General features: G+C 40.8%; 1 pseudogene; it reads left to right on the top strand.

Moving 5' to 3' along the window:
* The first annotated feature begins 2,352 nt into the window (after window positions 1-2,352).
* Window positions 2,353-7,952, top strand: LOC147652437 (uncharacterized; annotated as a pseudogene).
* The last annotated feature ends 8,858 nt before the right edge of the window (window positions 7,953-16,810 follow it).

The raw sequence follows: 16,810 nt of genomic DNA, 5'->3' as shown, positions 1-16,810 counted from the left end.
AAGCCCACAGAAACAATCATGCAGAGACGAGGGGGCGATTCCAAAACGCAGGCAGAAACTGGAAAAAGGGGGTTCCGACGGCTCGGAGCTTTTGCAAGCATATCTGGGCTCTCTTGGAGTTGTTCCAGCACTCGGCATGCTGTTGCAGGCAGAAGAGGGAAGGGAAACCTCCTTGGCCGCTTGCTCGTCAGCAGCCGAGTCCTTTTCCGGCCCTTGGGGAGTGGAGTGGATAAAGGAGTGGATGGCCTTGTACCCACTCCTGGGAAGGCACGGGAGGGTTCAGCCTGACCCAGAACGGCTCGGGACCCACACGGGTACGGCGGCGTTTGTGCCCCGCATACCAGTGACGTGCTTTGAGCCACAGCTGCCAGTCAAAGTGACGTCAGCAGTGATGCAGGCACAGCCGGAGCTCTACACCCCGCCTGCGTCACTGCCCCCGGCCAGCCCTCGGCAGAAGCGCTCTCTCCAGCCTCTGCACCGCCCACTGGCGACAGCGGGACCGCCCAGAACGTCAGGGGCAAGCGTAGCCCTCTCCTTCTGCCCCCAGCTCAGCGTTGGGGGGGCAGACGGGTGGACAAGCGGAGCTGCGGCGTGCGCCGACTGCTGCAGCCCTGTTGCCATGGCAACTAATGCTGAAGCAAGCAGCAGCTGCAGCTGAACACCATTGTCGGCAAGCAGCAACAGCAGCCTTACTGCTGAAATTGCTTTGCAATACAGCTGCAGCAGAGCAACAACAGCTTGAAAAAACAGCAGCTTTACCACAGTAGATGGCTTCGCTGGATACCACACAAAGCCAAAAGGCTTTTGACCACAGCCGTGCTAGTGCACAATCTCTTCAGTCTACAAATCCTCCCACAGACATGGACCCGGGAAAGTGGGACGTGTCAATACGAAGTCCGGCATCTCTGGAATTGTTTCAACAAAAGAGCCGAAAAACAGAAATCAAGCAACAGGAAAGAGAAAGCTCACAAACAGATAATTTGAGCTTGCAATTCAAAGGTGCAAGTGCTGAGGATATTAAAAAAATCTCAGCTGGTCAAGGTGTTTCTATGAAGACACCCTTGTCTTCTCAAGTCACAGCATCTGGTACAGTTGCTGCAAGCTGGCCTGGTTTGGCCCTTCATCCATAAAGCAGCCAGCCAACTCCTCATCTCATTCAGCTCTAATGCCTACATTTCCAAAAGAATTTCTCTGGATTTTTTTTCTTCAGTTGAAGGACTGTTTGAGGGACTTTCTTACAGCTTCAGATGGCAACCCAACCTCTGCAAATAACACCGATGCTCCTCTGCCAGCACCACCTTGTGGTCAACAAGTTCAGCCTCCTATTGGGGCGCCGCCTGTGGTGAATTCTCATACTACACCTCCAACATCGTCTTATACAAGACAGCAAGTGACTACTTCCTTACCCTGCAGAGGACAGGGAGAGCAAAGCGAGATGAATGACACAGTCTTCAGGCCAGGTGAAGATGCAAGCAAAGCCTTGGTGTCTCGCTTTCTAAGGCATGTTGCAAGACTTGAACCCATTTCAACGAGCTGGGCAGACATCAGAAAAAAAGCGCTCAAAGAAAGGAGCTTTGACATGGCTGAAACAGAAGTCATGGCACTGCCAGTGAGATATGGCAGGCAAAATGCAAATCCCAGATCAGAGCCTCTGATTCATGATGTTATCAAAGACTTGATGCAAGCCACAAAAGGTAATGGATTAAATTCCCCATGTTTCAAACAATGGTTGAGAGGCACATTCAACCATTATGATGCCTTATGTCTGCAGATACATTGCCTCTACAATCCTAACAGATTCACATGCTATGGGATGTAAAGTGGTGCAGAGCTCTAAAGCAATTGTTAAATGCTTATGCTGGGAGCCCAAATGCAGCCCTCACATTGGCTTATCTAGCAGGAGATGATCGTCATGACAAACCTGAAGATCAAGCTGTAGATCTGCCTCGACAAGTGATTGCAGATATTAAAGGAGCAGCACAGAAAGCAATCCTACAGATCCAGCAAGCTGGAATTCCAGATGGCATTTACACAGACGTGAGACAAGATGATTCTGAGCCTTACACCTCATTTATTGATCGCCTCATGCAAGCAGTGGAGATAGAGTAGTGATGAGGCTGCAAAACCACTCCTCATCCAAAGTTTCGCTTTTGCAAATGCAAAAGAGTGAAAGAGCATTATCAGTGCCTTGTCTGGCCCAGAGCCAACCTTACCTCAAATGGTAGAAGCTTGCAGCAAAGTAGGTATGCCTCAATACATCACAGCAATTCATGCAGATATCCTGGGAGAAAACTTGGAAAACTCCTTGAAGCGCATGATGAGAAATTTGCAAGAACTCTTGCAGTGCTCAACATGACTTCTCAGCAAGGCAATTCCTCAGAAGTCATGGCCATGGAATTGTCCAAGAAGCCATGCTTCAAATGTGGGAAACATGGACACATCAGAAAAACTTGTTCAGAGTCTTCAGGAAACGTGAAAACACCAGGCCTTTGCCCAAGATGTAGAAGGGAAAAGCATTGTGCAAATCAATGTTATTCCAAGACAGATGAGGATGGAAAAATCTCTACCCATTCTGGGGAAAGCGAAGAAAAGTGCAGGACGCCAACGCGCTACAACACAAGTGATGGTGGTAACTCAGCAGTCCGAAACCCCTCAAGGAACACAGTGTGCAGGGAACCTCAGTCAGATTCCATCTGCAGGACCATCTGCAACTTCCCAAGTGATCCAGAGCTGCTGCCACCAGGGACACAATGTGAATTGGTAGCTTCTGAATTAATCTACTTCATGAATGAAAGTCATGCAGTAATTCCCACAGGAGTCACTGGAACATCATGGAAGAGGCAAGACTTTTTTGATTATAGGCAAGGACAGAAGTAGTACTTTAGGACTCATTGTCTATCCATCGGTCATCTCAGCAAACCATAATGAAGAGTTGACGGTCTTAGCTCAACCTTTGCACCTTCTGTTGATTGTTCCAAAGAATACTCCTATAGCCAAGGCCATTGCTTTGCCATCGAATGCGATATAGCAGACTACCCCAGTGGCAAATGTACAGATTCTACCCAGCAACAAAGACATGGATGTCCATGTTTTCTGGATAAAGCAGATAGGTCATGATCGACCTCAACTCGCCTGTGATTTGACATGTGGTGACACAACATTCACAATTACGGGCATGCTGGACACAGGCTCGGATGTCACAGTGATCTCTCATGTCCTTTGGCCCAGAGAATGGAGCGTAGTGGTACCTCTGAATTCTCCTTCAGGAATTGGAGGAAGTACATTATGTATGCAGAGTGAACATGCAATCATGGTTTCAGGGCCAAAAGGAAAGACAGAAGTCATTTGTCCATTTTTTGTACACAAACCCATCACAGTTTGGGGAAGAGACATCCTGTCACAATGAGAGCACAAAAATAGAAGTGAATTTTTGATGGGGGTCACTGCAGCACTCAACACCTTGAGATTGACTTGGAAAACAGACACACCTGTCTGGGTGGATCAGTGGCCCCTGACACAAAAGAAGTTGAGTGCTCTCAAGAAATTAGTGAAAGAACAGTCACAGAAAGATCACATCAAGCCAACAAATAGTCCCTGGAATTCTCCAGTGTTTGTCATCCACAAGAAAACTTCCAGTTCATGGAGGTTACTTCATGACCTCAGGAATATCAATGAGGTCATTGAGGAGATAGCACCACTTCAGCTTGGACTGCCCAATCTCTCAATGATCCCAAGAGATTGGCCGTTTGTGATCATCGATCTAAAAGATTGATTCTTCAGTATTCCGCTTCATCCAAAAGATGCTCTGCAATTTGCGTTCTCTGTCCCAAGCATCAACAAACAAGAGCCTTTGCGGAGATACCATTGGACAGTCCTTCTTCAAGGATTAAAAAATTCACCAACAGTTTGCCAATGGCATATGGCACGAGCCTTATCTCCAGCCTGGAAGAAACATCTGCAGACAATGATCATTCACTACATGGATAATCTGCTCATTGCAGCGTCAACACAGAAAGAGATGCAAGAAGCTTGTGACAGTGTGATTGCAGAAGTTCATAATGCAGGATTGGAAATTTCCACATCAAAAATTCAACAAACCTCACCATGCGAATACCTGGGATGGTTGATCACAGAGCATATGATCAAACTGCAAAAAATACTGTGTAAGGACACAGGTCCACAATCTGCAAGGCTTGCAAAGACTCTTGGGAGAGATAATTGGATAAGTCCAGTTTTAGGAATCACTAATGATGAGCTCGCACCACTTTTCAACCTACTAAGAGGAGAAAGCAGCATTAAATCTCCCAGAAGCCTCACGCCTGATGATCAAAAAGCCCTTGAGAAGGTCACTGAAGCCCTTCAGCAGTGACAGGCATATCGTTGTGCAATGTCGCAACCATTTTTTTTTGCAGTATTAGGAGAAAACATGCAGCTGTATGGTCTTGTATTTCAATGAGACGACTCAAAGGAAGATTCATTGTTAATAACTGAATGAGTTTTTTTGCCTTGCAGGTCTCTGAAGACAATCTTCACAACACTAGAGATGATAGTACAAATCATAATCAGGGTGAGAACAAGGCTATTAACAATGACAGGCAAAGATTTTGTCACCATTTACCTGCCTTTGAAGAGGGAGCATTTTGATTGGGCGATGCAAAAATCAGAGTCTATTACAAATTGCATTGCTAGACTATGCAGGAACCTGTTCAATTCACTTCCCAAAGCACAAGTTGTTGCAATGAAAATTGAGCTTCAAAGATAAGCCAAAATTAAATGAAGTGTCATTTACATTGTTCACTGATGGCTCAGGAAAAACGCATAAATCAGTAATCACATGGCAAAACCCAAAAACACAAACATGGGTTTCAGATATCTGGATAGTAGAGGGTTCTCCTCAAATTGTGGAGCTAGCAGCAGTGGTCAGAGCATTTAAACTGTTCCAAGAACCTTTTAGTCTGATAACAGATTCAGCTTTCGTTGCCAATATAGTCAGAAGAATTGAAGGGTCACTTTTAAAGAGAGTTGACAACGACTATTTATATTGTTATCTTATGTGTATGCAAGAGGCCATAGAGCACAGAAATGACTAATACTTTATCTTGCATACCTCACTTGCAGGATTCTTGACAGAAGGAAATGCAAATGCAGACAAACTAACCATGACCATTGCAAACACTCAGCCAAACATTTTTGAGCAGGCAAAGCTGAGCCATGCATTTTTTTCATCAAAATGCGGAAGCACTCGTAAGAATGTTTCACATCTCTAAAGATCAGGCAAAAGCAATTATAAGTGCTTGTCCTGATTGTCAGTTTGTGAAACCTCCTGTATCCACAGGTGCGGTCAATCCAAGAAGATTACAAACCCTGCAATTATGGCAGACAGACATCACAAAATACCTGCTTTTTGGGAGATTAAAAATATTCATGTGTCAGTGGACACTTTCTCAGGTGCATTCTTCGCCTCCCTGCATACAGGGGAAACTGCAAAACGCACATGGCAGCATTTTTTGCAAGCATTTGCATCATTAGGTGTACCCCAAGAAATAAAAACAGATAATGGACCTGCCTACATAGCGCAAAGGCTTGCCACATTCTTAATGAAATGGGGTGTTCATCACACCTTTGGCATTCTTCACTCTCCTACAGGTCAGGCCATTATAGAAAGGACACATCATACTTTGAAATCCCTTTTGGATAAACAGAAAAGCGGGGAGACAGAGGCTACGCCTCAAATGCGTTTGAACAAAACCTTGTATGTTTTGAATTTCCTGAACAATTCCTTTGCAGAGCCAGCTCTGCCAATCATCAGACACTTCAACAACACTCAGGCGAAATTAAAGGAAAATCCTTTAGTTCTGACTAAAAATCCAGAAACAGGACAGATTGAAGGTCCATTTCGATTAATAACCTGTGGCAAAGGGTATGCTTGTGTCTCTACAGGTTCGGGGCCGAAGTGGCTTCCAGTGAAGAACATGAAACCGAATCGGCCACAGAAACAAGCAGACGATCCCAGGAGCAGAGAAGCGAGCACACAAACATGAACTGCATTGAGACCACAGTTGACAGTGAACAACTTTTATCCCATGTGCAGAAGCAGTGAACTTCGGGTTTCATAGAAAATTGTAGGAAATTGTTAATATAATAACACCTTGTTTGTAAAAGCGCAGTGTGAATCATGTCAAGATTCAGAATCTTGCACAAGAGATGAGGCTGTTGAATATGAAACTAAATCAGGGATTACCCTTTTGCTTTATCACTTTGCTGATTGATTGCTTTAAGTGATGTGATCTTTCCCATGAGTCAACCAAAAGAAAATGTTTGGGTGACTAGCCAATGCATCAGGCCTAGACACCATCTGCTTGTCTCACTCAAGTCCAGAAAAACCATTCTCGACTTGTTTGGTGGGCTTGCCAGTAGGTGAATGGCAAATTCCAAAAAATATTCCTCCAAAACTTTCACTGTCCATTCTAAATCCTACTGATGGATGGAGCCTCTGGACCAAATCTCTCCCTGAGGCACCCTATGAGCCACAAGAATTGGATATCCTTGGTTCAACAAATATGGATTTTTTGTAATATTCAATTTCTCTATGCCAAAGCAAAGCAAAGATAAAGTGATAGATGTCACTCCAAATAATGTTCTATACTGGGAAGCAACATCTTGGTGTAACTGTACATCAGTTTGTCACACCACCCAACCATGTTCCTTTGCAATTACCAAAAGGGGATTTCCTCATTTGTGGAAATAGAGTTTGGCCGTCCATTCCATCAAATGTCAGTGGTGGTCCATGCAGCATTGGAAAACTCCCTGCTGACACCCAACATAAAAATGATAAAAAGAGCAAAGTTGCAGAGGGAAGAGGTTTGTCAATCAGTACACACCTAATTACAATGATGAGTTTTACTCATGGAATTTCGGACAAAAATTTGCAGCAGCTCTCCTTTTGCCTCAAGTAGCTTCAGAAGAAGCCTTGAAGCAATTGGATAGATTAGGCTGCTGGTTAAGCAGGAAATCTCGTTCGACATCTCTTGCTTTGAGAGATTTGTTAACTGATGTTGCTACTCTGCAAAACGGAGCAGCAGTTTATTTTCTCTTGCTAGTGCATGGACATGAGTGTGAAGAATTTGAAGGAATGTGCTGCATGAATCTCTCTGATCATTCAGAGTCAATTCATAAAAGCATCCAACAATTGAAAGAGGGAATGGCCAAACCTGGAGTTAAAGAAGGGTCATGGTTGGATGGTTTATTTAGATGGTTAAACTTTACACCATTGCAAAGAGAACTTAGAAGGATAGGTATATTCATATTGATTGTCATTGTAATCCTCCTGATGTTTATGTCTTGTTTACTTCAATTTATTACGCAAATGATAACGAAAACTGCTAAAGAAGTGCTCTTAATTCAAACAGAAGGGGGAGATGTTGGTGTCAGAGATACAAGATATATACCTTTATCTGTGATGCCTAACTCTGACACCCAAGAAAGCACTGAGTTTCACATAACACCATGGAGACAACTGTTAAGTAGAGAAACTGAAAATGTGAAATTTACACTGAAAGTGTGTAAATTAGAGAGTTTTCTTAAGTCACTGGGTGAGAAAGTTAAAGGTTTAAGCTAGTTTAGAAAATAAGAGGCAAGATGGAGGAATTAGGGTGTTGTCTCTTTTCCTTCTTCTTCCTTCTTCATCTTCTTCTACAGGTTTTTGGGTAGTAGTAAGTGATTGGACAGAGAATGCCGCAGTGCAGCACTCAGGTGTTGGGTCATTGGGTCACTGAGAAAAATAATTTACGTGGCAATTGTTAATTGGTTAAATAGACATATGAAAGACCTTGAAGAAGTTCTTTGTTAGCCATTTTGCACCTTTCTATCTTAGTGCACATAGCTTCTTATATCCTGTATACATGTAATGTAGATAAAAGAATAATAAACAACCGAGTCCAAACAAGAGAAAACTGCCTCTCTCTCATCAATCTCAGTCCAAGGGGGAAAAAGAACCCAACCACAAGTGTCCCATCAAGACCATAAAGGGGTGTAACCAAGGGTCTGATTGTCATCTCATTTTTAGAATGCAAATTCAGTAGTGTTTGCTGAGTATAAAAGCAAAGAGATTTGAATTGATTGCTAACAAATTAAAAAAAAAAAAAGTGGATGTAGAATTCAGGAAGGAAACATGAAAGTCTGATTTTTCTTGTCTGGATTATAATCCCTGATCTCTCAGCTGTACTTGTATATCAGTCCCATATACCTTAATTTTCTCTTTCTCCTGCCTATCTCTCAAAGTTAACAAAGACTTATAATATGGTACTAATTAAACAGATTACCCTTGCTTATTTATAGGCAAAACCAAAGGTACATGAAGAACCTAAATTTGGAAACTGGTTTTAGACCAGAATGCCAGATTTGAAACAGGATCTAAGAGCTATTAAGTCAGACTCCTTCACAAATTTTGTCCTGTACTTTTTAAAAATCCTATCCATTCAGACAGGTGTGAGAAGACATCACCAATTTTGCAAACACTACTTAGTGGTGTGAGCTAAGTGCTTCACATAGAATTTTTTTTCCTACACAGCAATTCAGTACTACTCAATGAATTAGAATTAGTGCAAAATGCTGGCAAAGTGCTGGATTCTCTTAGTGTACAGAGGAAATCTAGCCAAGTCAGATGCTTCTACCTTTTGGCCTCTAAGTAGAATCTTATGCCCCAAAAGAGACAGAAGTGATGCAGAATGATAAAACAGTTTCTCTCTACTCTTGCTCAGTAAGTTAGGTGCAGAAGTAGATTTAACAGGCACTGCTCTGCTCAGCAGCACCCAGGCTGATAGCAGCAAAAGCAGAAACAGCAGCTTCATTGTATTTTACTGAAATTCTCCTCTCCCCCCTCCCACCCCCAAGGGGCAAGGGGTCACTGATTGCATAGTCTTTGCTCCATTGCACACCCTCAGCTATTGTTGAGTCCCCTCAGAGAGCACAGGCTGAATGTGCTGCACAGCCTTGTAACCCTTTATTGTTGTGTGAATTAAAATTCTCAATAAATGAAAAGCACCTGTTCATTTGGGTCACTGTATGTATCATGTTGGGTGAGGAGTGTATGAAAACTACAGCAGAAATGTATAGTTTACACTGGTACCTCTTGAAATATGATCATCTTTGTTACAATCTCCTAATCCTTGTAAAGGGATTTGCATGGTACAGGAAGATTTACAATGTAATGGATTACTATTTCATAATCTGGGCCAAGGGGAAGAAACTTCAAATATTTGCTGAGTTCTTTTACTGCATTTTTTTCCAGTTCTGGAAACACAACACTGGGGAGACTGTTGAAGGGTATTCATGCACAAAATATGGTATTGACATATCACTTGTGGGCTTTGTTTCATCTGGATTTTCAAGCATGTGTAATTTTATTCCACCTGCATCACATTTTTGTGGCCCCTGTGCTTATCATAATTCAAAAGAGAGGAAATATATAAATAGAAATTGTGTAAGGGAAAAAAAAAGTATTTTAACAAACTGTTATTAAATGGGTATGACTTTACCCTGTGTAAAATATATTAGGAAAAAAAAGAGAGCTGATTTTTAAAAATTCCTATTAACAAACCAAATCACTTCTTAGTTCTGTAGTCAGAGTTGTATTTTTAAAATTTTAACCACTCAAGGTCACCAACAGAGCAGACAACAGCACACAAACACGAAACTCAAAACTGAAGACAATTTTTGAAAAGCCTTTTCTATCTAGAAAGTCCAAAATGTCCAAAATTTTACTTTACACTCCTTGGATACTAAAGTTAGCCTGCTACATATAATTGCCAAGAATGACACTCCAAAAAGCAAACACACACTCAGTCCTCTCACCCCTGTTTGTTTCATATTTATTGACTTAATGCTGGAAACTCTCCATAGTCAGCAGTCTGAAAGAGATAGTGGCTTTTTCATTGAGCCTTTAAGATGTGTAGAGATTATCAGGTTCTCACAAATCTGTCACTTCCCCACATCACACAGCAATGAAAAGTGTAGCTCCAAAGGCCTTAGGTGCAACAGAAAGAGTGCAGAAACCTCAACTCCTGCAGGTATCCCTGCAAGTAAAACATCAGTAATGATAGTGAGCTCTTTACCCTTTTATTGCTCTCACAGACAAAGGATGAATTTAGACTCTGTTAAAATAATAAAAGTTTGGAAAGATTTAAATGAAGTCTAAATCAGAAAATGTAAGTGCCAGTTTGTATGCAGAGGGAATGAGCTGTAGTCAAAAGGTATTTTTTATTCTTATCATAAGGAAAAGTTAGTAGTATTGAAAGCAGAATTGCTATTCTGAATTTAAATATTCAGTGACTTTAAAAGTTTCATAAAATGATGGCCAAATTCCCCTTAGTATAAGATAAGATAACTGACTGAGGTATTTTTTATCTGGGCAAAGCCCAGCAGACCCTTTGTAGGGCTCACCCTCAAAGCCAGGCTAGGCTTAAGCTTGAGAGAGAAGGTAAACTAGATCTGGAGCTGAAGTGGGGCTGGAAAGGGCTGCCAAAAGAAAGTATGGGCTGCAAAACAAACTTTCAGCTGGGCAGGAGCAGGTTTTGGGTTGTTAGGTTTTTGGTTTTGCTTTTTTTTAGGGGGGAGGGGGGGGCATGTCTCGAGAAAGGGTGTTACTTACTTGAAGGATTTGAGGTTGTTGTTTATTTTTTAACAAAAAATCACTCTAGAACTAGGGTTAGAGTTATGTTACAAAGTGTGGGACTCAGTATGTTACACGCACACACACACACACACACACACACACACACACACACACACATTTCTACCTCTACGGAAGTGTCTCCATAAAATATGCATTGTGGAGCAGCTTGAGGAAAATGGGGTGGTTTCAGAGGCTATTGGTCACTGAAATCCAACTGGGATCTCTCTAAACAGGTAATGTTAAAAAAATAAATAGATACTTAGAAAATCATTGGTCTTCAGAGTTACATTGGCTGTTTCTGTCTAAAGTGTAAATGCAGATAAAAGAATTCATAAGTACCTTGAGTATAAACCAGTGTTCACAGAGAAAGCAGCTGTAAGCATGTCAGACTCTTCTGTCTCATAATACCCATGTTTCCGCAGGTAAAATGTCTGTCTTGTACAGGGGAAAAGGACATGAACTTCGAGTAAATGATTGTGCAGAAAAACTACAAGAAAAATTCTATCACTGTTTAAAGTAAAATAAAGTGTTTACCTTAGACCTCATCTTTACCATGAAGATACATGATCTTTATTCATCCACAGTAAGAAATAAAGTGAAAACAGGTGGCATTCTGACCAGCTTTCAGGTCAAACTAGTGGAACTGTGAAGGCTGTGCATTAAAAACGAATTCCCAAAAGCAACTATCTGGCACTTAGCTTTTTTTATAGTAACTGCAAGATGCTCAGTGTCACAAGAGTGGATGTCAGGCATTTAGCAAGTTTTGGAAGGAAATAAGTAGATGAATTACCTGGGGGAAAGAACCCTTTTTGTGCAGGAGTGAGTATCAGCAAGGTTACGTCTACCAGAACTGACCAAAGACTGGAATCTTGAAGTGTGCGAAAAAAAGGAAAGGATCAAATTGTTTGAGCTTGAAATTTAGAAATCATAAATGGAAGGAGCATTACGGTATGTGTGTATAGCTATATAAAGAACCAGGTGCTTAGTGCTTGGACTTCCAAGGGCTTAATAAGAACAGAAAAGAAATGCAAGCAGAGGAAAACTATGAAATTTTGTAGAATATGGGAGAATAGGGACCAACAGAAGCCAGTCATACTTCTCATGTCTATTACACGTGCAGTGAAAATTATTTGAATGTGCACTAGATAACAGCTGATCCCATTTTCTCCATTTTGACAGCTGTAACAAAAATACAAGTATTTATTTGTTCAGCTTCACTTTCACTAAGTTGTAATTGCCTCAGAAGAATAAGGAACAACATTAATGATCATGGGCAGCAAAAACAAGTTATAAGTCAGCAAAAGAAGCAATTAGAAAGTTGACTCAGGCACAGTACCACATCCATTTACCCTGCTTTCCTCGCAAAATTATTTTTACTTTTGCAGCAAAGATAGAAGGAGGTTTATTCATCATGTTGCATTTTAAAAAAAATTATGTTGTTAACTGGGATGAATTCATTTCATTGCTTCCAGCAAAGGATCTACTATTTCACTTTCATTCCTATGTCTAGAAAACCAGGGTTGCTTTTACAATGCTTTTACAATGATTATGCCGACACATAGATTTGGAATATTTCAAAGTTCAAGATCTTGAAAGATTTATTACAACAGTTCAGTTAAATCTTTGTAGAGGAACTATAAACACAGGATTTTTTTCATGTTATTAATATTGAAAAGACAGTTATTATCTCTTGCTATAAACTTCTAGTGAAAACTTTACAGAAGAAGATGTAAGGCAGCTTGGCAAAATGATTTTCTCAGAGACAATCTGGATATCTCAAAGATTTTTGCACCCAGAGGTGCATAAAATGTGGGGAGGAGGAAAAAGGATTTCTTACCCTGCACAAAAAATGTAAGTAAGCAATAGCAAAATGTAAAAATGCAATCAAAGCATTTTTAGAGCAGGTAAACTAAAATATTATTAATCTAACAAGAAATCATTAGGTAGCCTTAGGGTAGTGTTTCAATTTCTGTGACAGCTTGTTTCAGGCTCTCTCAGTCTAGATTTTTGTTGACAAATTTTAGCCTCATTTCCAGTTCATTTCACTGAAAAAAAACCTCCTAACATAAAAAATGGAAATATCCTTCAGTAAAACTGAAAAATTCCTGCTTCTTTAAAAGATGCTTATTTGAGGTATTATGAGTAGTAGCTGTGTGTTAAATCTCCCATTCTTTCTACCAGCTTCTTTAAAAAAAAAATAAATAAACCAGCCAATGAAAAGTGCCTAGACTGACGCTGTCTCCCTTGGTTAATCCAAGGGCAGCAGAGGGATAATTTGATTAAACTGAGACCCTAATTTATTTAGCTTTAGTTCTGGATCAACCTCTTCTTAATGGAGTGCTGTTGTCTCCAATTGTTTGATGAAAATTAAAGTGACATAAATACCATGGGACTTTTTCAATCTGATTAGTCAGCTAACTTGCATCAATACTACCCCAGCCATCAGGCGCTAGCGTCCTTCCTTTCACCAGCCTTACTAACAACTGACAAGTTCTCCTTGAAGACTGGGCACCCACGCTGCCACTCAGACCCCCACACTTAACCCATCATCCGTCCTCAATGGCTCTTGTTTGACAAGGTGCCCATACCTTTTTCCATTGCCGTTCATCAGACAAAGCTAAATATTGTTTTATTAGCAAGCAATAGCCTGTTAATCCTAAACGATTTCACAAATCCACTGAGCTCTCAAGCTGATTAAAAACGTTTAGGTTGGTTTTTTTGTTGGGTTTTTTTTTTTTTTAAGCTGCTAAATTTCAGATCTCTCCTCCAAACCCTCACACTCTGATATGGCACATTGTAGCTGGTAACCAAAGCCACAAAAGTGAAAGAGATCTGTTGTCTTTAATGTTGCCTTTAAGTAGGCATTTGCAAATCCCAGAGTTTCACAGTTTAAATATGAGCTGTGCCACCAAACCCTTGGCATATTTACTGGCTCTTCCACTTTCAATCCATCAGTTTGAAACTTAAGAATACAAGAGCTCCTGAGCCTTCCCTTTTCTTTTTACAGCAATGTGGTAAATTCTTGCTTAGTCTGTGTGCTGGGGCACTAAGAAGTGAGAGAAGTAAGCTTCTTTGATTTACAATATATAAAATGCTAACAAAGCAACTGTTGCACTATTGGGCCATGTTGAATTCACCTCCAAGCCACAGACACAGGCTGGGGTGATACCTGTGTTTGCCTGGTGGCTTACAGACAGATCTTCTGTGAGGCACAAGGGGAACAGCACTGCAAACACAGTTCCTCTTGTATTTACTTGTCCTCACTCACCATCTGCTTGCCTTTGCCCTGGAGATGTTAGTTATGAGCACTGGTAATACAATGGCACTGTACTTAGGTGGTGCAGGGCTAAGGCAGACAGGCAGCATTGATAAGCACACACTGAGCCTCTGAAGCACCCAGGGACACAATGCTGACTCGGTGGGTGAGCTGGCTTTGCAAGTCTGGGTTTTAGTCTGGGTTTTACTCTTCTTACCCTGCTGAATTGTTTCTGTAGATGTTCTCCCTCTGCAATAACAAGGAAGGAAAGGCTGTGGGCAAGCTGATGCCTCAGTAATGTTGCACATTGAAACAAGTCTTAAAATGTGTGATCTTGACTCTTCAGGACAAGTCAGTTAATTCTAGGAAAGGTTCTTCTTGACACTGAAGGAGCTAACTAAAAGTAAAATTTAACTAACACACATTTTATGCTCTTTGTGCAGGGACTTAACATACCAAAACTGTGTTTTAAATAGAAGGGGGAAAGTTATTTCAGCTGATAAAATCCTCTGGGAAGACAATTGAAACAAAACATAAATTTCTTAAGTCATCAGCCTTGAGAACAGGGTCCTAGTTTTGAAACAGACTATAGATGTGAAGTCTCAGAGGCAACATTTCAAATCAGTGGCTTCCAAAAGTCACCACAACTACTCTGAGCATACCTACTTGAAGAGTACTGTTAAAATAGCTCTAAATTTGGCTGTTCAGTAATTGTTTCAAATTATTCTTCCATATAAGCTCAGGTCTTTTACGGGCTCTTCTCAAACTCTTCTTTCAGCAACTTTTTCTGTCAGGACAAATATCTATCCTGTCAGAAATACTCATCAAAACAGTGGAGCATAATGACAAAAAGAACCCCAAAGCACCTGCTCATAATTTTCAAAAGAGGTGAGTTAAATCTCAGACATTTTAAATGGAACATGTAACTTTCTGCCTACCTAAATAAAGCAGCAACTGCTTGTTACTCTCTTTTTGGCTAATGTGTATGTAGTGACATGTTATATAATGACCCTGTTGCATTTAACCGTGTTAAAAAAGAGCCACAAATGTTGAAAAATGTTTTTCAGTTTTGTATTTTTAACAATAATAATTAACAGGAAACAATCTAAAATCAATACTTACTCAAGTAAGTATTTACTGTGGTTTACAATTCCTCTCCAAATCCTCTATTTCTAAGGCCAGTGATAGTAACTTTAGAAAGCGATTGTTGATTGGAGATCTGAACAACTCTACTGCTCTTGAATTCTAGGATAAAGCAACATATATTTTATGTCAAGCTGGCTGTTCTGCACAGCAACTATCATGGAGTTAATTTTTATTTTGAAATTTTAATTATATCTGCAGATGTACTGTGCAATAGGCTGCTCTGTTTGAAGCAGGAGTTTTCTCCTCGTTCATAGAATTATTTTTGTGTCATAACAGGGGAAAAATGCCATTGATACCTAATCTTCCCCTTGGTGTTCTGTAAAGATTATATGAACATCTGAAAATACATAGGGAATGAAACCTGAAACATTTTCTTTGACAGCACAGTAAGAAACACACCGTTGTCATAAAAAGGTGTTTAAAAGGACTGGAAATCAGGAAGAGCTCTTGCTCTGAGGGCTCTGGACTGACTGCAACAGTCTCTGCAAGCCAGCTCAGGTATGGAAAGGAGTCTACCCAAGTCAGCATGAAACTCCACACTCTTTTATTTAACATGGACAGAAAGCTTTTCAGTTTTTTCTCAGAGTACTTGCCTTGACAGTTCCTTAATATTTTGCTTTTAATGCACTGGTTTTTTTAGGAAAAAAACTAGTCAGTTAATGAAGTTATTAATGAAACCAGAAGATACACTTTTTCTGTCTAATCTATATTAGTGCAAGATTAAAATCTCAACAGTATGTCAAGACTGCAGTGACTATCCATCAAAGCATTTTGTTTTGTGTTGAAGCAGCACTAGAGGTTTGAAGTGATCCCATTTCTGATTTGTCATTTGAATCTGCAGACCCCTTTTGGTGGATGCACACTGGTTTCTTTTCAGAAGACAGTAAGACAGAGTCTCCACTCCAGGTGCACATCAGGTTTGCCCTGCAGCTGAACTGAGGGTCTGAACTGCTTGTTTAGACTGCTTCAAACCACAAGTGTGGTGCAGATGGTGAATCCAGGGCACCAGATAAATCTGATCTGAATGATAAACCCCTTGAATCATAGAATGGTTTGGGTTAGGGATCTCCAAAAATTATCTAGTCAAACCTGTCTGTAATGAACAGGAACATCTTCAACTACACCAGGTTGCTCAGGGCCCCATCCAACCTGGCCTTGGTGTTTCTAGGGATGGGGCATCTACAGCCTCTCCAGGCAATGTGTTCCAGTGTTCACCACCCCCATCACAAAATATTTCTTCCTTTTACCTGGTTGCAATCTGCCCTCTTAATTTAAAACCATCACACTTTGTCCTATCACTACAGGCCCCAGTGAAAAGCCTGTCCCCATCCTTCTTATGAGACCCCTTTAAATACAGAAAGACTGAACTTACTGTGCTCTAGATGTAAGAATTTCAGTATCTCTTGCTTCTGTTTATTGATCTGCTCCTAAGAAACCCTGTAAACATAATAGTTTTTGCTGTCACACTGAGCAAGCTGTTTTTTCAGAGTTCTTCCCCACAGGAATAATCCCTGTGAATCATTACAAATAGTCACAATTTGGAGTAATTCCTCTAGAGTTTCATTTGGTGCTACCAGTCACCTGCCTCTGCAGACTGAGCATTAGTGGTGTTCATGCATTTTTACAAAACTGAGGTCACACCACTTGTTTATTGGAACTGGCAGCCAAATCCTACAGCTGAAAAGCTGAGGCAGATGCTCAAGCAGCTGTTGTCCAAGTTGCATGAGCAGCAAGGA

The sequence above is a fragment of the Cyanistes caeruleus genome, chromosome 6 (genome assembly GCF_971803275.1).
Source record: "Cyanistes caeruleus chromosome 6, bCyaCae1.hap1.1, whole genome shotgun sequence".
In the NCBI taxonomy this organism is placed as follows: domain Eukaryota; kingdom Metazoa; phylum Chordata; class Aves; order Passeriformes; family Paridae; genus Cyanistes; species Cyanistes caeruleus.
The sequence above is the reverse complement of the archived record's forward strand: the minus strand, read 5'-3'. Positions and strand labels throughout refer to the sequence as shown.